The 26791-nt window shown below is 38.8% G+C and overlaps 1 long non-coding RNA gene across 1 annotated transcript in view; it reads left to right on the top strand.

Annotated features, from left to right (window-relative positions):
- Positions 1–26439, top strand: part of LOC134809466 (uncharacterized) — a 115523-nt gene extending 89084 nt beyond the window's left edge. The window contains exons 4-7 of the long non-coding RNA XR_010155291.1: positions 3814–3881; positions 14522–14756; positions 15571–15625; positions 26295–26439. This is a non-coding gene — a long non-coding RNA (uncharacterized LOC134809466). The remainder of the gene's footprint in view (positions 1–3813; positions 3882–14521; positions 14757–15570; positions 15626–26294) is intronic.
- Positions 26440–26791: the final 352 nt, after the last annotated feature.

Genomic DNA, 26791 nt, shown 5'->3' on the forward strand with positions numbered 1-26791 from the left:
AGTGTAAGTGCAAGTCGATCAAGGCTTTTGCATTTGCATTTAAATGTTAATCAATCACAATTTATTAAAAATTTAGGGCAAGAGTGAGAATGGAAAAAAGTGTATAAGTCTGTGCTTATGACAAAGAAGTCAAGTTGAGATCCATTTTGAAATGACTTGAGAATTGCATAATGTGTGAAATGTCAGAGAGCCATCTGGACAACAGACACTGGCGGTGGTAATGATGAGCTGGGGTTGGGGGTGGGACTAATGAACATTTATTGACAAATCTCTGCTTTGCAAGATGAGAAACAAAGTATCTTTCCATGATGTCTGGTCATATAACAGTGCATCCGAGCATTCCATTGATCATTCCACAAATAGATATAGTAATAATCATTATCATTTTAAATGTTTTAGTAATGCCACTTAAAAGATATACTTCTTTTATTGTGGTAACAAATATATAACATAAAATTTATCATTTTAACCATTTTTATATGTGCAGATGTGACATTAAGTACATTTACATTGTTCTGCTGCCATCACCACTATCCATCTTCAGAATTCTTACATCTTCCTGAACTGAAACTTCTCATACTACTACACAATAACTTCCTCATTGCCCATTCCCTCCAGCCCCTGGAAACCACTATTTAACTAGGCATCTCATGTAAACAGAAAAATACAAAATTTGTCCCTTGGTGACTGGCTTATTTCATTCAGCATAATTTCTTCAAGTTTTATTGATATTGTAGCATGTATCAAAACTTCTTTTTGTTAAGGCTGAATACTATTCCACTGTATGTATTTACTACATTTTATTTATCTATTTATTCATCAATAGACATTTGGGTTGCTTCCACCTTTTGGCTGTTGTGAATAATACTGCTAAGAACATGGGTGTACAAATATTTGCTCAAGTCTCTACTCTTGTTTCTTTTGGGTGTATATCTAGTAGTAGAATTGTTGGATCACATGATAATCCTATGTTTAATTTTTTAAGGAACTGCCATGCTGTTTTCCACAGGGGCTACTCTATTTTACATTCCCATCAGCAATGCACAAGGGTTCCAAAAAAGATATTTTAAAAACCGAAAGTTAATAGTAAAAACACTGCAAAATATTGGGAAGGAGAGCTAGGTTACAAAAAGCTAAGTGGAATAAAGTTAACCTGTTTCATTCTCACCTTTTAATTTATCTAAACCAGAAGAGCTTCTCAAGTGATGAGTACTGAATGAGTTTCAGATATGTCCTTCTACAGATCCCCTGTGTTTTGTGGAACGTATGAGTGTGGTATGGAAGGTGGGCTCTGAGGGGATCAGGCAGGGCCTGGGGTTTACAGCTTGCAGCCTGGAGCAGCCTCTCCCATTTACCCAAGGGTGCCTTACAAATACTTTCATTTTCCATATGGGCTAATATATGAAAAAAAGCTTGGAAATGCTGCTCTAAACTATAGGGGCAAAGTTAGGATTAAAATCTGGAAGAAATGCAAGAGCATAAAATATTTATTCAACAGAACAATCTAATGAACGTTTACTCTGTTCTAGGATCTAGGTCTGACTGGGGGTAGCTGGGAGATACTGTGGGGTAAATAAGATAAAGAATTATACTTTCAAAAAGCTTGGTTTCTTGAAGGTGAAGGACAAACAAATAAGCAGTTACAGTACAGCATGGAAAGTAACTCACTGGGGGAAGAGGAACCACAAAGTGTTGTATATAGCCACCAGCCCTCACCCATTCCGATCTTGAGATTGAAAGAGAGAGCTCTCTGAACTCTTCTCATTTTCACTGTTACGAGAAGCCAAATGAAATACCTGTTTCTCATTTTATGGGATGTGGATGTTCAGGGTACCTTAGGCATGTCAGGAAAGAAATAAACTGCCTAGACTGAGTAGAGCTGCTTATTAAAATTTTTAGTAGTGTTTGATGGACAAAGTGTCAGGATTTATAAAAAGCATTTGCATTATAATTGAGAAAAGAATTATGAAGACTCACTCAAGGAAGCCATCCCTGAGAACTTCTCATGTCCGAACTCCAGGCTAAGTTGGGCTCTGGTTCTCCCTGCTCTCAGCACCCTAGGTTTATTTCTTATGGAAGTACTTATTACTCAGTACTGTCATTGTCTGGTTACTTACTGTGTTAGTCTGTTTTGTGCTGTTATAACAGAATACCTGAGACTGTGTAATTTATGTAGAACAGAAATTTATTTTCTCACAGGTCTGGAGCCTGGTAAGTTCAAGATCAAGGCACCAACATTTAGTGTCTGGTGAGGGTCTTCTTGCTGTGTCCTCCCATGGCAGAAAGCAAAAGGGCAAGAAAGCAAGTTAGCTGAACACCTTCTGAAGTCTCTTTTATAAGGGCTTTAATCTATTCATGATGGAGAAGCCCTCACCACCTAAACACCTCCCAAAAGGCCAACTTCCCAACACCGTTGCATTGGAAATTAAACTTCCAACACAAGAATTTTGGAGGACATATTCTGACCACAGCACATACCTAAATCTCCCACCTCACTCCGTGTGTTATGGAGACAGGAATTCTACTCAGAAATGTTTCTGGGAATAAGTAAGTGGAGCAATAAGATAGCTGTAAAACAACTGGGACCATTTATATGAAGCAGCCAAGATACCCACAATAACTTGGAGAAACTGCTCTGGAAAAGTAGACATTAAGTCTCCATTGTTGGGGCTTCTGACAGCTGTGGCATGGTGGCATGGTACTACCATAGTTCTTCTACTCTAACACTTTCAAATACCCTTTTAGGTTTTTTCCCTAAATTCTCCCTCTTTCCTTTTTCCCAGATAATCAATAGATGATTAAATGTCTATGTGAATTGCAACTGTCTGAGTTCATTGTGTTATTGTATTTTTTGTTAAATGGGTGTAATTTGAAAACAAGACCTAGAAATACTGCCATACTTTATCTGGAGTCATCTTAGAAGATTATTATTATCAGCATAATTATCTACTTTCCATACAACTTGATTGTTCACATTATATATATTTTTGACTTGAGGTGGAAGGATGACAAAAGGGTCTCATTTAACCTTTTCTGTTTTGAAATAGAAGCAAGATTATTTCTAAAAGTCAATAAAGGATATCCCAGAGGAATTGAGGAAAAATGGGATGAGGACTTCAGTAAAACATACTTTGGTGACAAACATTTTGATATAAAATTTTGTAAAAGCACACACATCCTGATGGGAAGAGGATGAGTAATTTCTTTTTAATTCAGAGCAAGTATTCTAATCTGGCTGAAATTCTGGGAAGTGCTGGAAATCCCCAAAGCAAAGTGCCAGATGCCATTTCTGGATCCTGGATACGTGGGCTTGGTTGCTAAGATGATGATGCCTCCTCCCCTTCACCACATTCAGCTGACGCCTGAGCGACAGGGAGTTGATGTACGCAGAGCACGGATCTAACAATGTCAACTGTGCTGACATCATCCTAGCTGTGCAGGGCTGATGGGAATTCAGAATATCAAACATCATATCAAGGGCAGTGAGCAGGTGTGACTCATTTCCCTGGAGAAGCGGGAGAGAGGAAGGGAGAGGGCAGGATTATCTCACACTGACACACACACAGCCTTTAGACTGAGCTATTTGCGTGGCTTATTTAAAAGCAGCAAAACAATGTTCTGTCTCTCTCTTCATTTTTCTACCGGAAACACTTTATATTCTAGTCCTATGTGTCTCAGCATAGAATCGAGCCTTTCAACATCATAGTGTATTAAAATGCACATTATTGAGGATCATTACTTTTTATGTTACATAAACCCAACTATGAGAACAATTCAAACAAATAAATTTTATGTTCTTTATTTTCTCTTCAGGTATCATCTAGTGAACTGTTCAGATGCAACTGAATGGAAAAGGAGCTGAACAAAAGATCCTGATAGAGGTCTGATGAGACTGCTTTGGTATTACCAAATATATACAGCATTTCTGTATTCTAGCAGAGTATATTGCTTGGTACGAGAGAACGGGTGCATGATAAATGCTCAATAATTGCTCCTTGGGTGAATAATACAAAAAGACTGTACATTTGTAAGAATGAGCGTTAATATATAGATTCTCGTGTATTTTATGGAGTTGATTATGTATCAATTGACTTTAAGGGAAAATGGTAATAAGACTGGATACAATAACAATTGTGGTGTTAGTGAAGTTACTGGTTTCACAAGTCTCTTATCCATTGGAACATCTTATTAGAATGATTAGGCTAGGGCAATTAAATCAGAAAGGAGTGTACATCAAAACAGTAAACAAAACAAAACTAAACCCTTCTGCTTCCAAAGGCTTAGTGTTTAATAGCAATGAAAGAGGTACAGTGAACTGACATGGTTGTATTCTCTCCAAAATGACCCCAACGTGTCTTATCACTCTGAGAAGTACTAATTTATCTATGTCTTGTGTCAGCTATAACACAAGGAACAAAAGGACAAAAATTGTTGTTACCCTGTACTCAGTGCTAAAAAGTACCACTTATACTTCCATTTACTCTGTGTGTTTAGTAAAATGGCATATGTATGACAGATTGTGAAGCATATTGGAATCTATATGTATTGGTTTTTATTGGTATAGCTTGAACAGCACAGAAACAGAAAGGTGTGTTTCAGCTCAATCTATAGGATACTACTTGTACAATACAGATGGTGTTGGAGGCAATAGGAGGGAAGAACATGAAAAGAGAGGGGTGACTTCTATAGAATTATATGTGCAATGACATAAAGAACTCCAAGTTCTTGCTATGAGATAATAAGTAAGTTGATAAGAGAGATGAAAGGGTATTAGCATGTTCCTAGAAGGCATCTTAAATTTTGAAGGCAGATGTTGAGATATGTAGAACAAATTTTCATTTCATTTTCTCTGCTTTGAAATTACTTGGTAAGGGATTATTCTTTCTCTCTGTCTCCAATCACAATTCCTAATACAGACAGATTGAGATTCACACAATGTTTAACAGTAATGTTCGATTGACAATAATGGTGATGATGATGATGTTGATGAAAGTGATAATCTGTAGACCCTAGACTAGTGATTCTCAAACTGGCTGTTAGAGTCCTCTAGAATATTTTAGGGGAATATGTATATGTACCTGAGGAGTTGCCGTCATAATAGTCCCTGGATCATGACTGCTATAAAACTCCCCTCATATTTTCTTCTTTCACTTCCAGAAGGACCTGCCCAAAAGTTGTTATTGGTCCCTTTTGAGATGACTTATTTGACATGATGTGCTGCTATAGGACTCTCTAGGAAGAAAGTAGAAAGGATAAAGAGCCATGAACTCATTTTTCTTGAGACAGATTATTACTTCAGTTGAGAGTATGTGGTTAACACTGTTTTATTAACCGATAGAGAGAAAATATCATCCCTTATCACCAGTGGACAGAACAACACTGCAGCTGTCTCCCTTTGGGGGTCAACCTGACTACCCAGCCTGAGATGCAAAGGAACAATTTAGAAGCTATGTGGGGAAAATTTTCATAACTGTTTGGAAAATTCTTCTTCTCATATTTTTTTGGGGGAATGTATGACTGGGAGTCATGCCTACATTTCTTTTAATGGGAGCCATAGTTATTTTTCTTCAGATAATCACATCTAGTGAAGAAAACTCCTGGATAGTGCTGCTGCCACAGAACAGATACTAAATTAGATCAGATGTAAAATAAGAATATGGGGTTCTTAAAAACTTCTTGAGTTTGAAATGCAGAATAGAGATAAAAATAGTTAAAAGCAGTGTTGGCTGTGTCTCTGTTGACCACAGAGGGTTATAAAGCTATTATTAGTCTCCTTCTAGAGGCTTTATGAGAGAATTATATTATCAAGAATTATTATTAGAGTTGAATTTCCTTATTTATCTTGGAAAACTACAACCTATGAGATTTCAGGAAAAAAATATATTTATATATATATATATGATAAATGAGAGGTGAACTAGCTATGATACAGACTAAAACTGCTCTCAGTAATAAAGCTTAAAATGCAGTGGTTTAAACAAAACAGAGCTTATTTCTCTCACATGTAACAGTCCAGAGTGGTAGGGTGATTCTGCCAACCTCAATCTGGAGCTCCCATCTCTCAGTCCAAGAGAGCAGTTTTATTTCCCTCCATCTTTCAGATAGCAAATGGTAAGGAGAAAAGAAATCAGGGCATTGCATATTTAATTGTTTTTTTTAAAAAGTCCTGAAAGTGGCACATATTACTTTCTTTCACATTGCACTTGTCAGTAACATTAACCCATTCAGCTGGAATCGAGTCTTAAGAATGTCTTTAATTAGGTAGCCAGGGGTCAGGCATGGTGGCTTATATCTATAACCCCAGAGCTTTGGGAGACTGAGGCAAGAGGATCACTTAAGTCCAGGAGTTCAAGGCTGCCATGAGCTATGAACACACCATGGCACTCCAGCCTTGGTGAGAGAGTGAGATCCTGTTCCTAAAAATCAAAAATAAAAATTAGGTAGCCATGTACTCAAATTAAACTACTGCTATGGAAGAAAGGGAAAGGGAGAGCAGGTATTGGGACAACTAAGTTTGCCACAAGGCCTTGCTGCAAAGCCCCTAGAAGATCTGGGCTGGGAAGTTGCTGAGAAATAGCAAAGGACTCTACTACAGTGCCCTGAAAGGCACCTTTGTAGTCTAAAAGAAGCACTCTAACTGAAAGGAAAGTAATAGGTTTATACCTGTGTCAGTATTCAGAGGAGGAGCGCCCATATGGGGAAGTGAGAATATGTAATGCCAGGAGCAATTGTTTCTCCTGGTGATGCCCAAGGGAATGATTGTAACATGTGGCCCTAAAGCTTCCTTAGAAGGCTTAGCAGGGATATGCATATCTTCAAGAGAGGCTAAGAAAGCCCAAGCTTTGGCCAGAAAATAATGACAGGGCTGGCCAATAGACTTGGAAGCCGAGTAATGAGGAAAAAGGAGACTTTGGGACTGTTATTGTGGGTGGCTAATGGAAAGAAATGTGCAATGTAGCAAAGTCTTGCAAACATTGATCTCCACCCTTAGAATCTGAAGAATTAATAATGCTAGGAGCTTCTTTTTGGAGTCTCCTAGGAAGCAAGAAAGTAAAAGAAGCCATAATATCCAAGTTTTTGGGAGCAGGATGAAGAACTACCAGACTGGGCTGAAGAAAACTTGTACTTGGAGACCATAGCAAATTGCCATAAGGGAGAAAGGGCATGTTGGTCCTCTAATTATGAACTTGAGGGAAAGTTGGAGTTGACTTTCCTAGAAATTCTACTTGGTGGAGGGGATGATGGCTTCCCTCCAGCAACTTTTAGATTGGAGTTGTAAAAACACTGGACGTTCAGTGACGGAAATTTGGGGATATAATCTGCATCTAAGACTAACTAGTGGAGGCCGGGCGCGGTGACCCACGCCTGTAATCCCAGCACTCTGGGAGGCCGAGGAGGGTGGATCACGAGGTCAGGAGATCGAGACCATCCTGGCTAACACGGTGAAACCCCGTCTCTACTAAAAAAAAATACAAAAAATTAGTTGGACGTGGTGGCAGGCGCCTGTAGTCCCAGCTACTTGGGAGGCTAAGGCAGGAGAATGGCGTGAATCTGGGAGGCGGAGCTTGCAGTGAGCCGAGATCACGCCACTGCACTCCAACCTGGGCGACAAAGCCAGACTCCATCTCAAAAAAAAAAAAAAAAAAAAACAAAGAAACAAAAAAAACAAAAAACTAGTAGAGTCAGAATGGCTGTTATTAAGAAGTTAAAGATAACAAACATTGGTGAGGTTATGGAGAAAATGGGACTCTTATACTCTCTTGGTGAGAGTGTGAATTAGTTAAGCCACTGTGGAAAGCAGTTTGGAGATTTCTCAAAGAACTAAGAATAGGATTACTATTCCACCCAGTTGTCCCATTACTGGGTATATACCCAAAGGAAAAGAAATCATTCTACCAAAAAGACATCTGCACTTGTATGTTTATTGCATCACTTTTTACAATAGCAATAGTCTTTGCTATTGTAAAAAGCAAATGTAAAAAGCCAACGTTTTACAATAGCAAAGACTATTGCTGTTGTAAAAAGCAAACGTAAACAACCTAGATGCCCATCAAAAGTGGATTGGGAAAATAAAATATGGTACATGTATACCAAGGAATATTATGCAGCCATGAAAAATAATGAAATTGGGTTCTTTGCAGCAACATGGGTGCAGCTGGAGGTTGTTATCCTAAGCGAATTAATGCAGAAACAGGAAGCCAAATACTGCATGCTCTATTGTATAAGTGGAAGCTAAATAGTAGGTACACATGGGCATAAAGATGGGAATCATAGACAGTGGGGACTAAAAAAGGGGGGAGATGCAGTGGTTTAAAAAGCACCTATTGGACACTATGTTCATTATTTGGCTGATGGGATCAATAGAAGCCCAAACTTCAGCATCACAAAATATACCCATATAAGAAGCCTGCACATGTATCCACTGCATCTAAAATTAAAAAAAAAAAAATTAACAGGTGCAGAAAGTGGTATGAGAAATTTTCTATTTGTTAGAAAATTATATGATTTTCTAGAAAAGGTTAAGTTGATTGTGGGGATATTGTTAGCTAATGTGACCATTTTCTTAGGAGGTCCTACTGTTGTCAAGAAGGCTATCATATGGTAGGGCATGGTGGCTCACGCCTGTAATCCCAGCACTTTGGGAGGCCGAGGTGGGTGAATCACCTGAGGTCAGGAGTTTGTGACCAGCCTGGCTAACTGATGAAACCCCATCTCTACTAAAAATACAAAAAATTAGCCAGGAGTGGTGGCAGTCTCCTGTAATCCCAGCTACTTGGGAGGCTGAGGCAAGAGAATGGCTTGAACCTGGGAAGTGGAGGTTGCAATGAGCCAAGATCATGCCACTGCACTCCAGCCTGGGCAACAAGAGCAGAACTCTGTCTCAAAAATAAGTAAGTAAATAAATAAATAAATAACAATAATAATAATAATAAATAAATAAGAAGGCTATCATATATTCTGTACAACTTAAAAAGGTGCAGGATTTGCCACCGTGGTTTTAGTTAAACATATACTGTGATGCAAAAATTACAGAGGCTTCACTAACCCCCAGAAGATAAAGTTTCAAGGCTCCAGACATAAGACATGGTCCACAGAGTTGGTGGTGGTAGTTGGCAGGGCCGGGTATGAGTAATGCACATAGAACCCACAACTAATCCAGCAGATTCTCCTGGCTCAAGTTGTACATGAGTCACTCATCCTCAAAAGATAAAGAAAGTTTGGAGGTTGCCTTAAGGAGTTCACATTACTTTAAGGATCTGAAAATCCTTGTTCTAACTAGATCTTACAAGTCATATTAGAATCAGCTTAGGTTGGTAGAGGTCATTGGATCTCCAGAACTTGTGAGGAGTGAATTCTGATATTGACACTAATGTTGACCTCTTGAGCCTGGCCCTTTTCTAAACTGAATGCTGGCATGGTTTTTTAAGGTTTCATGGTTTTAAGCCTCGTTGACTTAGCCGAAAAACATCACCCGTGGAAGTCTACCCACTCTGCAAAAGGTGCAGAGACAGAGTGATTCTCCATCCAGGTAGAAACTATTTAATACATGCCCACTAGTTTCACTGCAAAGACAATAGTAGACTCAACCCACAACTCATAGAGGATTTATATTGCTCAACTGTTGACAGTGTAGTTTGTACTTTTTGTGGCAGCGGAGTCAGATCAAAGTGATAAGCAAGTGGCTATGCCTTTATGCTACTAAGACCAGCATTATGATAGTATTTGGACAAGAGACCAAGATTTTCTATATCCAGATCTTTACTGGCCATTCTCATCTAGAAAGTCTCCAAAAACTTTTCCACAGAGGAGACAAATCAAGGATAAGTAACATATTGTTATTGCTGGAGCTTTGAACACAAACTCCAAAGACAGATTTGGCTGGACATACATTGTCTTATAAATTTAAGAGAAGTCCTTCACTTCAACAAAGTATACTGAATGGCCTAAAACCAAAGAAGCTAAAAAGCTCACTCACTTCATTTTCACCTTCCAGCTGAAACCTGGGCTTGGATATTGCAGCTTTGGCCTCACACACCACTGAGAATTAGAGGAAATGCAATGTCATAAGACCTTTGCCTCGATGCCAAAGTAAAATGGATGAGGGTGTGGATATTTGAGTTGTATCTTATATCTTCAAAATCCTGGAACAATACCTGTCCAAGAGAAAACCTGAAGGCCTTTCCTAATCGCTTCCAAAATGTTCAACTCTTGGAAATGAAGCTGTGTGTGTCCTCTTATTTGCCAATTTTTTCAGCCCATTTCCTATTTAAGGCTGCAGAGGAAAGCAGGCAATTAAGAAGACAGGCAGAGAAGGACTATCCATGTTTCCATCAACAAAGAAGCTTCTTAAATAGGCCAATAGTTACCTCATGCTTTCCAGAAATCTTCTGTTGTTCTTGGTGTAATGAAAATTTAAGAAATAGGCTCTATTTGTTGGATATCCTCTATTGGTAACTCTGCTATTGAAGTGTTTATGCTTCTGGGCTCATTATGACATAGATTCTGTGGATGAATATTGAGAAGGCTTGAATGAAAAATATTTAGGACCCAACAACAGACACAGTGTGTGGCTCAGATCTTCACAGCAATTTCAGTGGCATAATAAGAAACACAGTCCAGAGCTTTCACCATTAGGGTTAGTGCCCTGTCTAGATCAAGCTTTTCCCCTTTCTTTGAGGAAATGCTGCCTGTGGTGAGTTCTGCACATAAGCTTTAAATAGCTTCTTTTTTTTTTTTAAACAGGATCCCTTGCTAATATTAAGTTATTTAGATATTATTGTCCTGATATATATTTCAATCTTGTCTTTCTTATTTTGCAACATTAATTTTGTTTTAAATCCCATATCTCCTGAAGTGCACCTCTTTCTTGCCTGGGGATATGGTTTTCCATTTTGATTGAGGGATCGAACAATAAAGGTTCATCTCTGTACAATTTATTATTTATGCAAGTCAGAGAAATGTGTAGCTTTTTGCAGTGTGTGGGAAATGGAAGAACTGAATATCCAACCCATCTGATTGATAGTTATATTAAAGGTTGTCGGTTAAATAAGTCTATTTGGATTGATATGATAAGAGCCTTATGTTTTTCTTAAAATATTATTTTAGCAAATATTTGGTATTTTTATTTTATTGCTTATCCTGCTGTATTCTTCAACTGCTGTACACCAAAGGATCACAAAAAATTGTTGTAAAATGTTAATTGTTTAATATGTTTTGAAAAATAATATTAAATAAAACTATGTTTTTGAACATTGTTTGCTTCCTACAACTAAATATTGACATTTAAGGTCCTGGGTTATTGCATTGATCTTTTTTCAGGGGCTCTGAAAAATCCCTTAAGGCAATATTATTTACCATAATTGGTTTCTTAGCATACTGGGAGATAAGGCACAATGCAGCCTAATGCTCCAATTTGGAACTGGAATGATCACACAGACCAATGCCAGGCTACAATTTCCTGTATGGCAGGGACTGGCAAATTTTTCCAGGTTGAGATAGTTTTCTTCATTGTTTCCTTTTCTTTTGAATACCAATCCATCATTGGCTATTAGAGGGCAATTTATTTATTTATTTATTTCTATTTATTTATTTTTTGAGATGGAGTCTTATTCCGTCACCCAGGCTGGAGTGTAGTGGCGTGATCTCGGCTCACTGCAACCTCCACCTCCCGGGTTCAAGCAATTCCTCTTCCTCAGCCTTCTGAGTAGCTGGGACTACAGGTGCATGTCACCATGCCCAGCTAATTTTTTGCATTTTAGTAAAGACAGGGTTAGAGGGCACTTTAAAAAAGAAATAAAATTCTTCTCTAAAAACACACCGTGAAGATAAAATTTGATAATTCCTTTTCCTTTTTTTAAAATGTCATCAGGTTGCTTTTAACTTTTTTCTCATTTGGTTAGAAGTATTTTATAAGTGAAAAGGGTCAGTTTGAGCAATATCCGGAGCTAGTGACATTAATTCATTGTGTACATGAGCCACAGTGACTCAACTAGTCTTACTACCTTCTACTGACTAATAGCTAGATACTAAATGTAACTCTCTTATCAACATTTATATCATTTTAGAACTTGTGAGTCCCCAAACCACATTGAAATAATAATAAATTGCCTTTAAACCTTAAAATTATTTGTAATATCCTTCTTTTTGGAAACAAAATGAGCCAGAAGAGGTTACTTTTAAAATGATTCTGTAATGAGTGGTGTTTGTTTGCCTCCAAATCTAAATCAAGCCCCCACTTGGTGGTCTGTCTCTGGTTAAGACACATGGACAGCTAGATCTGTGTGGCTGCTAAAGAGGCATGAAACCATAAGCAGGGAAAAACAAAAATGATCTTCACTAGAAGGCACTCACAGAAAGATTCCTAGGTAAGCTCTGTGACAGATGACTTTCACTGAAGTGGATGGAAGAGTTCACAGATGCTTTTGAAAACAAAGATGTGAAGCTGGAAACCATCATTCTCAGCAAACTATCGCAGGGACAAAAAACCAAACACCGCATGTTCTCATTCATAGGTGGGAATTGAACAATGAGAACACATGGACACAGGAAGGGGAACATCACACACCGGGGCCTGTTGTGGGGTGGGGGGAGGGCGGGGGAGGGATAGCATTAGGAGATATACCTAATGTAAATGATGAGTTAATGGGTGCAGCACACCAACATGGCACATGCATACATATATAACAAACCTGCACATTGTGCACATGTACCCTAGAACTTAAAGTATTAAAAAAAAAAAACAAAGATAATAAAACTCTAAGAGATGTGACAAGACTACAAACAATGCTTTATGAAATTAAAATATTTTAAAAATTGTTGACAAGAAAAGCAAATAGTTACTTATTAAAAGTGAATTTGTGACTTGGAAGAGGCAGTGAAGGACATCTCTCTCAAGAGAGTGAAAACACAGAGAGAAATCATGAATGCAAAGCTCAGAAACGTGGAGTAAACAGCCAGAAAGTCAACATGTAACCAATGGGAAGGAGAAGGAAAACAAACTTATGAAGGAGAATTGAAAATTTTAAAATTAATAGATTTTTAAAATAAAGTCTATAAATTTAAAAGGCATTGAAGCCCAGGTAGGATTAATGAAAATAGATATAAACCTAGATATACATTGGTGGAATTATTGAATTACAAAGATAAAGAGAAAAATTTTCACATTTTCAGGCAGTATAGTTAAAAAACAAAACAATCCCCTCCACACACACAAACAAACACACCTCTAATTTATTTGTAAAGAAAAGTAAAACTAGCATGAAACTTCTTATCCCCAGTGCTGGATTCCAAAATATGGTAGAACAATATTTCTCTCCATCATACTGAAAAACAAGGAATGTGACCCAGGCAAAATGGTGAAATATTTAGAAAACTATTGTATAATCTTGAGTTTGCAGGACCTTCTCTCAGAAATCATACTCAGAAACCATAAGTGAAAAAAATGGATACATTTGACTCATAAAAATGAAAGTGTTTGGCTGGTATTAGATAGACAACATAAGCTAAATAAAAACCAAAGGATTAACTGGACATAATTATTTGCAGCCCAAATGACAGACAAAATGCTAATTCAATTTCATTCTATATATTGATAAGAAAAAGGCCTATAAGAAAGCAAAATGGAGCAATGATATTATTAAGTAATTATGAGAAGATAAAAATCTAAGTGGTCTGTAAACATGTACAAAAATGCTTTACCATATTAATAGGAAAATAAAATTAAAACAAGAAGATACAATTTTCTATTCATCAGAGTAGCAAAAACTACAGAATTGAAAATCTAGTCCTAGAAAGGATGTAGGGAAGCTGACATCCTCATGGATTGCTGTGGTATTTGACAATGTGAAGTATTATAACCTTGCTATAAAAAATAATCTATAAATTTCTGTTACAATTTAAAAACATGTATCCATGACCCAATGACTCTATTAGGGAGATTCATCCTGCAGAAAGAAAAGTAGAATGTAGCTCATATGTATGTTTAACTCTGGTGCTTTCTGTAGTGGCAAAAGTTTCTGCAGAAAAGTTGAATGATCATTAATAGAATAATGGTAGAATAAACTAACGTCTAGCTGTGTACCATTATGCAGTTTTTATCAGGACTGAGTTAACTCTTTTATCTATTGATCTAATGGAATGTCTATAAAATATATTAGTAAGGATTAATATTCAGTTGAAAGGTAATAGGTAGTGTTTGAGATCTCATTTTTATAAAACAAGTAATGACAGTCACCACAAAACACTTTGTGTATGTGTGTGTATATATATATATATATATATGTAGTACTTCTGTTTGCAAATATTTATATGGACATAGGGAAAAATATGGAAAGAGACATAAACTAGTTAACTTAGGAGAGTACGGATGGAGGGAAGGGGAGGGAAATATACTCTCTTGGGGATAGGGTCTTACAGGTTTTCATATCTTCCTCAAGATTTTGAACAGCATCTCTTGAAAACAGTCTGAATGAAAATATCTCTTAAATTATACTTTTCTTTTTATTTGCCATGTTCCTTCTAGACTTCAACAAAAAGTGAAATGGATTTTATCATACTTGGAAAATCAACAATTGCAGTCTGGATTCATACATCACTGTCTGATGCACCCAACTGGAGTCAAAAAGATGTTTCAAATCCCGCTAGGCTGGAGGCAAAAATACTCAAGAGTTTAAGAGCGTCTCTTGACAGTGTACAGAATAAGATAGCTTCTCAGCTTTCAGCTTTACTTCATGGTTTTAACTATCAAAAGAAGCAAGGTAAGAACATCTTTTAACCAAGTGAGTGTTGCTGGGGCCAATCTATGAATTAGTTATACTCACTGATTTTAAATAAACTTAATTTTTAATACTTTAAATGATTTCTGTGAAATGTTGGATATAATGTCAATTCTTAAAGGAAGCCTGATGTTTCATGTAGCATAGTGATTCAGAGTGTGGGCTGTAAATCCAGGCTGTGTGCATGCAAAATCAGTCCACCAACTACCACTTCTGAAACCTTGAGCAAGTTAATTAATCGCTGTAGGCCTCAGTAACCTTTTCCGCAAGATGGGAATAATAGGAGTACCAGTATTGTAGGGTTGTTGGAAAGGTCTTAGAACAGTTTCTAGCACATAGGAATGCTAAGGAAATGATAGTTTTTAATACTTATTGTATGCTTGATCATTACGATTACAAACATACCTAGAGATTATGACTCACACATCAGAAACATGCACAGAGACCTGGAGACTGAAAACAGTCTTTCATAGTCTTCTAGCAACAGAAATACCTTACATGCACAACTCAGGCATTCAATTTTTTGAAGTGTTTTATCTCTTTATAATGTCTCATTTTTGTTTTTATTTTTTTCCCTCAAACCCAGTGGAAGTTTTTTGAACTTTTTAATGCTTGTGGTTATAACTATTACAATGGTCTTCTGTATTAATTGTTGACTGCTGTGTAACAAATTACTCTAAAATTTAGATTCTTAAAATAATAACAGACATACATTATCTCTGGCAACTTGTAGCTGAGTGATTCTGGCTCAGGGTCTCTCAAAAGACTGTAGTAAAGATGTCACCTGTTGTTGCAGCCATCTGAAGATTTGCCTGAGACTGAAGGATCCACTTCTGCGACGACTCCCTCAGGTAACCAAGTTGGTGCTGGCTGTTAGTGGGAGGCCTCAGTTTCCCACCATGTGAACCACTCCATAAGATGGGAATGCCACAGTAACTTTAATGACTTCACCTTGGAAGTCACATTCTATCATTTTTGCAATATTTTATTGGTTATTCAGTGTGGAAGGAGACTATACAAAAACATGAATATCAGGAGGCTAGAATCCTTGGGGCCATCTTAGATGCTGACTACCATAGCATTTTTACCTATTTATATATTTCATTTACTCAGTTAGTACATCTGTCAGTATCACTTATAGCCAATGCACTAGGCCAGGTGTTGTGGTGGGGCATAAAGATGTGTAAGTTATAAGTTCTGCTCTTTAAACTGTAATACCTGGTGAAAGGAATGAAACACCCACTCCCATAGCTGCAGTACAAGGCAATATAGGATAAATATCAAGGATATAGTGATGTCAGTAAGCTCCTCAGGTCTTCAGAGGAAGAGGAGCAATTTCTTTTTGGGGTTTCAGAACAAATGGAATGTGATCTGGGTCTCTAAGAATAAAATAGGATCACTGTGGGCAAAGACAAGTGAAAACACAACTCACACTGAGGAAACATGTGAACAGGATCATGAAGTTGAGAAAGCAAGCTGAGTTCAGGGGCCAGCAACCAGGATACTTTAGAATAGCACATGTAGAAAGTGGAAGGATAAAGGGAGGGAAATGTAGGCAGAGACCAGTTCATGCAAGTCCTTAGAAGCTATGTTAAAATTTTTGAGCCTACTCAGCAAATAATGGGAGCAGATAAAATTTTTGAGCTGGTAAGTAATGTGATAGAAAGGAGCTTTTAGTTTATTCTCCAAGAGGAAACAGAAAGTGAGAAATCAGAGACAGAGAAACAGGGTAGGAAGAACTGACAATAAGGAGAGAAGGTAATACAATAAATATTATAAGTAGAATTAGAAAGGAATAATCTTGAAGGAGGAATCTGAAGAAGTTAGCAATTCATTGGATATCACATTTGAGGAGGTTGTCCCAGTAACTTGAGATTTGCTACCTGTTTTGGAGAAGTTGGTTTAAAGAGGAAGATGGTTTAAAGAATGTATTTTAGGACATATCAGTTGAAAAGAACTTGAGGATTCCTTGTATGCTCTCTTTTCCTTTTCCCGCACTGAGGCTTAATCTCCCTGGGTAGTTCCTTCCTGAGATGAATCCTGGAGACCTGGGGAGTTGGGGAATCCTGGCGCTGAGGTGAGGAAAGAGGGCAGTGTGGGGAAGAACAGGGCTAGAACCTCAGGAAATTGAATTGAGTTAGTTGGCTCCAAAGTCTGTTGAGCTCAATTGGTAATCATGATGGTGGACAAAGGATGGGATTGTGAGAAAATGATGAACTGAAAAATAATGTAGTGGCTGAGGTCACAGATTTTGAAATCATACGGGCATGATTAAAAATCCAGGTCTCCATTTCTAGCTGACCTTAGCGAAATGCTTAATTTGCAGGAAGCTCAGTTGCCTAACCTGTAATAAATAAGATTCATAATAGGGTCTTGTGAGGTTTCGATGAAATGTTTGGCATATCAAGCTCTCAGCATGGTGGCTGGCACATAGAAAACACTCTGTAATGAACAGTAGATTTATTGAGATGGTGGGCTTTATGCTACTACAAAAGGAGATTGATAGTATCCCAGGATCTTTTAGGCCAGATGAGTAGAATTACTGATCTCTTTTGGATTCTGATTAATCCCTTACTGTGTACACCTGGGGGAGAGGTGAGTACTCACATGTGCTTGTATTTTAAGGAGATGTCAGGTAAAAGGGGTTGAAAAAAACCATTGGCGAATGTGCTAATTAATAAACATACCTTAATGTTCATTCTTATTCCCCATGAATTGTTATCAACAGTTTTACACATAGTATTCCTTTCACTCTAAATTAACAAATGAATACACACATTATCTACTTGTAGGTTTCTTCCCAATAGTAAAGCATATTGAGATAAATTATATGCTCGTAAAATCACATGTAAAAGTCATAAACGTGATTTCTGAATTATTACATTTTCTGTCAGTTAATTAAGGTTAAAAAGGAAAGTTAGTATCCTTTGGGATGATTCACCAAATAGGATAAGTTTTCCAGGAATCTTTGAGTTGCAAGTGACAATAAATTCAATTCCAGTCGGGTTAAGAAAAACGGGGAATTTACTGGCTCAACTAACTGGGAATTCCAAGGAAAATGACTTCAGGAAAAGCTGGATCTGGAGTAGTGGGGCCAAGGTGGCCAACTAGAAACAGCGGTGGTCAGTGGAGCCCATCGAAAAGAACCATAATTAGCATCTGAATCCTTCACCTGCAACAAGGTATCCAGGTTCTCTCATCAGAACTGACTAGGCGGGTGACGTGATCCATGGAGAGAAAGGAAGAGCAATATGGTGTGGCGGCCCTCCTGAGAGCCACACGGGGCAGAGGAGTCCCCACCCCCCAGCCAAGGTAGGCGTGCTACCCAGCTGGGGAAACCGTGCTTTTTCCACGGAAGGGTGCAACCCACAGAGCGAAAGATCCCACTCGCGAACCCATGCCACCGGGGCCTGGGGTCCCAACCCCAGAGCCGTGCAGATTCTCAACAACCTCTCAGCTAGAATCTGCCTAAGTCGGCGGAGCTCCCAGGGGGAGGGTCGACCAGCACCACAGCTGCAGCTGACTGCTGTCTAAGCTCTTTCATTTCCTTGTTGGAGGGGCCGCAGCCAGCACTGGGACTCATAACTGCCTAACACGCAGGGGGATTTGAGGCGGGGAGGGGCGGCATCCATCTCTATAGCTCCAGGCTGCGCTTTTCCCCTGCTGGAGCCAGGGAGGCTGGACGGCTTGGTCCCCAGGAGGTGTCCCCCACAGCCCAACACACTGGCTGTGGCCGACTGAGGCAGAGCGGTAGAGTGCCTCTTCAGGCGTGACCCTGACACATCCTTCCTCACTGGGCGGGGCTTCCCTGCAGGAACTCCAGCAACTCCAGCCAGGGGCTCAGGGAGAGGACACAGATCTCCCTGGGCCAGAGCCCCTAGGGGGAGGAGTAGCCATAGTATCTGCAGACAAGCAGACTTAGCCTTTCCTTTTGGCAGTTCTGAGGAATCAGGGCGGACCAGATGAGTGGGTTTCGTAGCAGTGAAGCACACCCCCTCCACCAAGGGACAGTCAAAGTACTTCCTTAAACAGGTCCTGTTCCCCGTGCCACCCAACTGGGTGAGACTCTCCCACAGGGGTTGTCAGACACCCTATACAGGAGCGATTATACTGGCATCAGGTTGGTGCCCCTCCAGGTCAGAGATCCGAGAAGAAGGAGCACGCCACCCATCTTTGCCGTTCTCCAGCCTCCTTGACTGACATCTCCAGGCGCAGGAGCGAACCAGATGAATAAGGCCTGAAGTGAACCCCCAGCAAACCTCAACAGCCCTGCAGAAGAGGGACCTGACCATTGAAAGAAAAACAAGCAAACAAACAAACAGAAAGCAACAACAACAACAGCATCATCAACAACAAAAAATCCTCCCAAAAACTCCACCCAAGGGTCAGCAGCCTCAAAGATCGAAACTAGACAAACTCACAAAGATGAGAAAGAATCAACGAAAAAATGCGGAAAACCCAAAAGGCCAGAATGCCTCTTCTCCTCCAAATGATTGCAAGGCCTCTCCAGCAAGGGTGCAGAACTGGACGGAGGATGAGATGGACGAACTGACAGAAGTAGTCTTCGGAAAATGGGTAATAAAAAACTCTGCTGCGCTAAAGGAGCATGTTCTAACCCAATGCAAAGAAGCTAAGAACCTTGATAAAAGGTTAGAGAAGCTGCTAACTGGAATAACCAGCTTAGAGAGGAACATAAATAAACTGATGGAGCTGAAAAACACAATACAAAAACTTTGTGAAGCATACACAAGTATCAACAGCCAAGTAGACCAAGCAGGAGAAAGGATATCAGAGTTTGAAGACCACCTTGCTGAAGTAAGGCATGCAGACAAGATTAGAGACAAAGGAATGAAAAGGAACGAACAAAGCCTCCAAGAAATATGGGAGGCTTCATAAAAAGACTGAACCTATGATTGACTGGAGTAACTGAGGGAGACAGGGAGAATAGAAACAAGCTGAAAACCACACTTCAGGATATTATCCAAGAGAACTTCCCCAACCTATCAAGACAGGCCAACGTGCAAATTCAGGAAATACAGAGAACACCAATACAGAGAACACCACTAAGATACTCCACAAGAAGATCGACCCCAAGACATGTAATCATCAGATTCTCCAAGGTCCAAATGAAGGAAAAAATGTTAAGGGCAGCCAGAGAGAAACGCCAGGTCACCTACAAAGGGAAGCCCATCAGACTAACAGAGGACCTCTCAGCAGAAAATCTACAAGCCAGAAGAGATTGGGCTTCTTAAAGAAAAGAATTTTCAACCCAGGATTTCATATCCAGCTAAACTAAGCTTCATTAGCGAAGGAGAAATAAAATTATTTCCAGACAAGCAAATGCTGAGGGATTTTGTTATCACCAGGCCTGCCTTGTAAGAGCTCCTGAAAGAAGCACTAAATATAGAAAAACAAAACAAAAATACCGGTACCAGCCATTGCGAAAATGCACCAAAATATAAAGACCAAATGACACTATGAAGAAACTGCATCAACTAGTATGCAAAATAACCAGCTACCATCATGATGACAGGATCAAAGTCACACATAACAATACTAACCTTAAATGTAAATGAACTAAATGTCTCAATTAAAAGACACAGACTGGCAAATTGGGCAGAGTCAAGACCCATCAGTGGGCTGTATTCAGGAGACCCATATCACCTGCAAAGACACACATAGGCTCAAAATAAAATATTTACCAAGCAAATGGAAAGAAAAAAAAAAGCAAGAGTTGCAATCCTAGTCTCTGACAAAACAGACTTAAAACCAACGGAGATCATAAAGACGAAGAAGGGCATTACATAATGGTAAAGGCATCAATGCAACAAAAAGAACTAACTATTCTAAATATATATGCACCCAATACAGGAGCACCCAGATTCATAAAACAAGTTCTTAGAGACCTACAGGGAGACTTTAACACCCCACTGTCAATATTAGACAAATCAACAAGACAGAAAATTAACAAGGATATTCAGGACTTGAACTCAGCTCTGGATCAAATGGACATAATGGACATCTACAGAACTCTCCACCCCAAATCAACAGAATATACATTCTTCTCAGTGCCACATGGCATTTATTCTAAAATTGACCACATAATTGGAAGTAAAACACTCCTCAGCAAATGCAAAAAAACTGAAATCATAACAATCTCTTAGACTACAGTGCAATCAAATTAGAACTCAGGATTAAGAAACTCACTCAAAACCACACAATTACATGAAAATTGAACAACCTGCTCCTGAATGACTCCGAGGTAAATAATGACATTAAGGCAGAAATCAAGAAGTTCTTTGAAACCAGTGAGGACAAAGACACAATGTACCAGAATCTCTGGGACACAGCTAAAGCAATGTTAAGAGGGAAATTTATAGCACTAAAAGCCCACACCAGAAAGCTAGAAAGATCTCAAATTGACACCCTAACATCACAATTAAAAGAGTTAGAGAGGCAAGAGCAAACTAATCCAAAAACTAGCAGAAGGCAAGAAATAACTAAGATCAGAGCAGAATTGAAGGAGGTAGAGACACGAAAACCCCTCCAAAAAAAATCAGTGAATCCAAGAGCTGTTTTTTTTCAAAAACTTAACAAAATACATAGACTACTAGCTAGACTAATAAAGGAGAAAAGAGAGAAGACTCAAATAGATGCAATAAAAAATGATAAATGGGATATCACCACTGACCCCAATGAAATATAAACTACCATCAGAGAATTCCATAAATACCTTTATGCAAATAAACTAGAAAATCTAGAAGAAGTGGATAAATTCCTGGACACATTCATCCTCCCAAGACTAAACCTGGAAGAAGTTGAATCCCTGAATAGACCAATAACAAGTTCTGAAATTGAGGCAGTAATTAATAACCTACAAACCAAAAAAACCCCAGGACCAGACGGATCCACAGCCAAATTCTACAGAAGTACAAAGAGGAGTTCCTTCCTCTGAAACTATTCCAAACAAATGAAAAGGAGGGTCTCCTCTCTAGCTCATTTTATGAGGCCGGCATTATCCTGATACCAAAACCAGGCAGAGACATAACAAAAAAAGAAATATTCAGACCAATATCCCTGATGAACATCAATGGGAAAATCCTCAATAAAATACTGGCAAACCGAATCCAGCAGCACATCAAAAAACTTATCCAGCGCGATCGAGTCAGCTTCATCCTGGTGATGCAAGGCTGGTTCAACATTTGCAAATCAATAAATGTAATCCATCACATAAACAGAACCAAAGACAAAAACCACATGATTATCTCAATAGATGCAGAAAAGGCCTTTGATAAAATGTAACATCCCTTCATGTTAAAAACCCTCAACTGGGCAGGCGTGGTGGCTCACACCTGTAATTCCAGCAGTTTGGGAGGCCAAGGCTGGTGGATCACTTGAGGTCAGGATTTTGACACCAGCCTGGTCAATGTGGTGAAACATTGCCTCTACTAAAAATACAAAAATTAGCTGGGCGTGATGGTACATGCCTGTAACCCCAGCTACTCTGGAGCTGAGGCAGGAGAATTCCTTGAACCCAGGAGGTGGAGGCTGCAGTGAGCTGAGATTGCACCACTGTACTCCAGCCTGGGCCACAGAATCATACTCCATCTCAAAAAACAAACAAAAAATAAACCCTTTCAATAAACTAGGTATTGATGGAACATATCTCAAAATAGTAGGAGCTATTTATGACAAACCCATAGCCAATATCATATTGAATGGGCAAAAGCCAGAAGCATTCCCTTAGGAAACCAGTACAAGACAAGAATGCCCTTTCACCACTCCTATTTAACATAGTATTGGAAGTTCTGGCCAAGGCAATCAGGCCTGAAAAAGAAATAAAGGGTATTCAAATAGGGAAAGAGGAAGTTAAATTGTCTCTGTTTGCCGACGACATGATTTTATATTTAGAAAATTCCATCATCTCAGCCCCAAAACATCTTAAGCTGATAAGCAACTTCAGCAAAGTCTCAGGATACAAAACCAAATATGTGCAAAAATCACAAGCATTCCTTTACACCAACAATAGACAAGCAGAGAGCCAAATCGTGAATGAACTCCCATTCACAATTGCTACAAAGAGAATAAAATACCTAGAAATACAGCTAACAAGGGATGTGAAGGACCTCTTCAAGGAGAATTACAAATCACTGCTCAAGGAAATAAGAGAGGACACAAACAAATGGAAAAACATTCTATCCTCATGGGTACGAAGAATCAATATAGTGAAAATGGCCATACTGCCCAAAGTAATTTATACATTCAATGCTATTCCCATCAAGTTACCACTGATGTTCTTCACAGAATTAGAAAAAAACTACTTTAAATTTCATATAGAATAAAAGAAGACCCTGTATATAGCCGAGACAATCCTAAGCAAAAAGAACAAAACTGGAGGCATCATGCTACCTGACTTCAAACTATACTACAAGGCTACAGTACCAAAAGCAGCATGTTACTGGTACCAAAACAGACATATAGACCAATGGAACAGAACAGAGATCTCAGAAATAACACCACACATCCACAACCATCTGATATTTGACAGACCTCACAAAAACAAGCAATGGGGAATGGATCTCCTATTTAACAAATGGTGCTGGGAAAACTGACTAGCAACATGCAGAAAACTGAAACTGGACCCTTTCCTTACATCTTATGCAAAAATAACTCAAGATGGAATAAAAACTTAAATGTAAAACCTAAAACCATAAAAACCCTAGAAGAAAACCTAGGCAATACCATTCTAGACATAGGCATGGGCAAAGACTTCGTGAAGAAAATGCCAAAAGTAATTGCAACAATAGACAAAATTGAGAAATGGGATCTAATTAAACTAAAGAGCTTCTGCACAGCAAAAGAAACTATCATCAGAGTGAACAGGCAACCTACAGGATGGGAGGAACTTTTTGCAATCTACCCATCTGACAAAGGTCTGATATCCAGAATTTACAAGGACCTTAAACAAATTTACAAGAAAAAAACAAACAACCCCATCAAAAAGTGGGTGAAGGATATGAACAGACACTTCTCAAAAGAAAACATACACGTGGCCAACAAACATGAAAAAAAGCCCAACATCACTGATCATTAGAGAAATGCAAATCAAAACCACAATGAGATACCATCTCATGCCAGTCAGAATGGCAATTATTAAAAAGTTAAGAAACAATAGATGCTAGCAAGGCTGTGGAGAAATATGAATGCTTTTACACTGTTGGTGGGAATGTAAATTAATTCAACCATTGTGGAAGACAGTATGGCAATTCCTCAAGGATCTAGAACAAGAAATACCATTTGACCCAGCAATTCCATTACTGGGTATATACCCAAATGAATATAAATCATTCTATTATAAAGACACATGCATACATATGTTTATTGCAGCACTATTTATAATAGCAAAGTCATGAAACCAACCCAAATGCCCATCAATGATGGACTGGATAAAGAAAATGTGGTACATAGGTACCATGGAATGCTACACAGCCATAAAAAGGAATGAGATCATGTCCTTTCCAGGGACATAGATGAAGCTGGAAGCCATCATCCTCAACAAACTAACACAGGAACAGAAAAACAAATACTGCATGTTCTCACTCATAATTGGGAGTTCAACAATGAGAACACATGGACTCAGGGAGGGGAGTAACACACTCCAGGGCCTGTTGGAGGTGGGCTGGTGAGCGGAGGGAACTTAGAGGATGGGTCAATAGATGCAACAAAACACCATGGCACACAAATACCTATGTAACCAACTTGCACATTCTGCATATGTATCCCGGAACTTAAAGTAACATTAAATAAATAAATAAATAAATAAATTTTAAAAGCCTCTTTCTGCTTTCCAAAAAAAAAAAAAAGAAAGAAAAGTTGGGGCTAAAACTGTCTTTACAATTTTGTCTTTTAGTACTTGGCTTTGCTTGTCTCTGCATTAAGTCTTTTCTCAGGGAGGCTCTTTCTTTTAGTGGCAACATGGTTGCCAGCAGCTTCAGGCCCTTAATCTATGCTTTCAGAAACTCTAGCATAGAGTGCATGTCTCTCTTGTGGAGACTCTGGAATATATTCTCAGGATTAGCTTAGATCAGCTCTAATATCATTATGTGCTCTTCCTGGAACCATTCATTGTACCCAGAGGAGGATGTTACATTGATCACCTTAGCCTGGGTACACACCCTCCTTTGTTACTGGAGATGGAATCCATTTTATCTGGATGTCATGGAAGGAAAGTGAGGGGATGTTTCTTGAGGAAAAGCAGTATCCTATTAGAAAGGATAGGAGGAATGGATACTGTAAAGTGAAACTCACAAAAAACTTCCTCTAATTCATGAGTTAAGTTGTTAGTCAAGATTCAGGTATAACAGATAACACCAAGTACAACAGACAAAAGAGCCTTAATCAGTTTCCTCTCTGTAGGGTTTCTGCTTTTCAGCCTGCTAACCCTGTGATAGCACATCATGGACAGTCAATCAATACTTGTTGAATTGAGTTGAACTTGATCCAGACTCACACTTTCTCTCAGGGTTGAATGACTCAGGTTTGCTCCCACAACTCATTCTATTTAATTTTCAGAACCATTTATACAGATATATGAACAGGAAACCAGGGATTCTGAAAACAAAACTTTATCTTCACATTTTTCACAGATGGACTCTATCCTCTCCTCTTTCTCACCCTAAAGCGTCCCAAAGCTTCCTCAGAGAAAGAAAAATGGTTGTCTCAGAATGACCAATGCTTTTTAAAGAGGAAGCACTGGTGAAAAGTTGTAATAACTGTACCAGATGTAGACGATTAATAGATGGATGGAAAAGATGGAAAAACTTAATCTGTTTCTAGATGAGAGAGAAGAAGGCAACGACTCTTTCCAAGTGCTCTGGAGGGGCAGCTCAAAGCACTTTAATCTTTGATGAATGCGATTGAACTCTTTCCGCTACTCAAGGAAAGATAGAAGTGCTCACAAGGGCTCATCCTGTGCTGGCTCTCTGCCACCATCCATCCTGTCTTCTGCATAATTATCAGACCTTTCACCATTCACTGCTTTTATTATTCTAAAATTCCTCTTTCAGACCAGAAAATCTGGTAGATGAGATACATGTGGAAAACAGAGACAGGTATTACAGTCAGAGGGCACTCTGACTGGCTCATTCTAGAATATGAGCCAGGAGTTTAGCACAGGGTGCTGCATTAGGGGTTTTTGGGCAGTTGCTAAGAATCCCATGTTTGCTCTACTCTTTTATCTACCACTCCAAGAGTGTCTTTAGCTATACTGTCCAGGTATCATGTAGGATGTTCATGGACAAAGAGGCTGTGGCATTACAGATCCAATTATGTTAGGATGAAAATCAATGGATAAAATACCCTTCTTGGTCAATATGCAAGACTTTTGCTTGTTAATTAAAATATCACATCTCCTAATTTGATGATAAAATACTGAGTGCACAGGAAAGGATGAAGACACAGCTCAAACACACACTGAGACTAATAAACTTTTTAATGCTTATGTCTGGGAATACTATCTAGGACTTATAATGCAGATGGAACCAGATTGAGAACAACCAACCAACCAACCAACCAACCAACCAATATGATGGCTGAACCAGACAAGAGAAGTCCCGAAGTAAAATACCCATCAATTACCAGAATCTGTGCCTGTCATACATCGAAGGTATTGTATCCATGATGGCATGCTGCTTTTTGTGGTGTTTTGATTGACGTCACAATTTCCCAGCAGTCCTTCCACAGCCATTCTGAGATAGCATCCAGAAATCAATGAAACATCAGAATAGGAAGTATTTGTGTATGTAGACTAATGTGGCACATTCCATCTTGGAAGATGTAATCCTTAAAGGAAGGAAGAAAGAATCTTGGTAGCAGTATATGCTGGGAATATACTCAGCCATTTCCCATGTATTTTCTAGATTTAGGGAATCAGAAATCAAGACAGGAATGTGGGAGGTGCTGGCACCTTAGTGGAGGGAAGTTGTCTCAAGTAAACAGCTACACAGAAATGAGGAATT

The sequence above is a fragment of the Pan troglodytes genome, chromosome 2 (assembly GCF_028858775.2).
Source record: "Pan troglodytes isolate AG18354 chromosome 2, NHGRI_mPanTro3-v2.0_pri, whole genome shotgun sequence".
NCBI classification, from domain to species: domain Eukaryota; kingdom Metazoa; phylum Chordata; class Mammalia; order Primates; family Hominidae; genus Pan; species Pan troglodytes.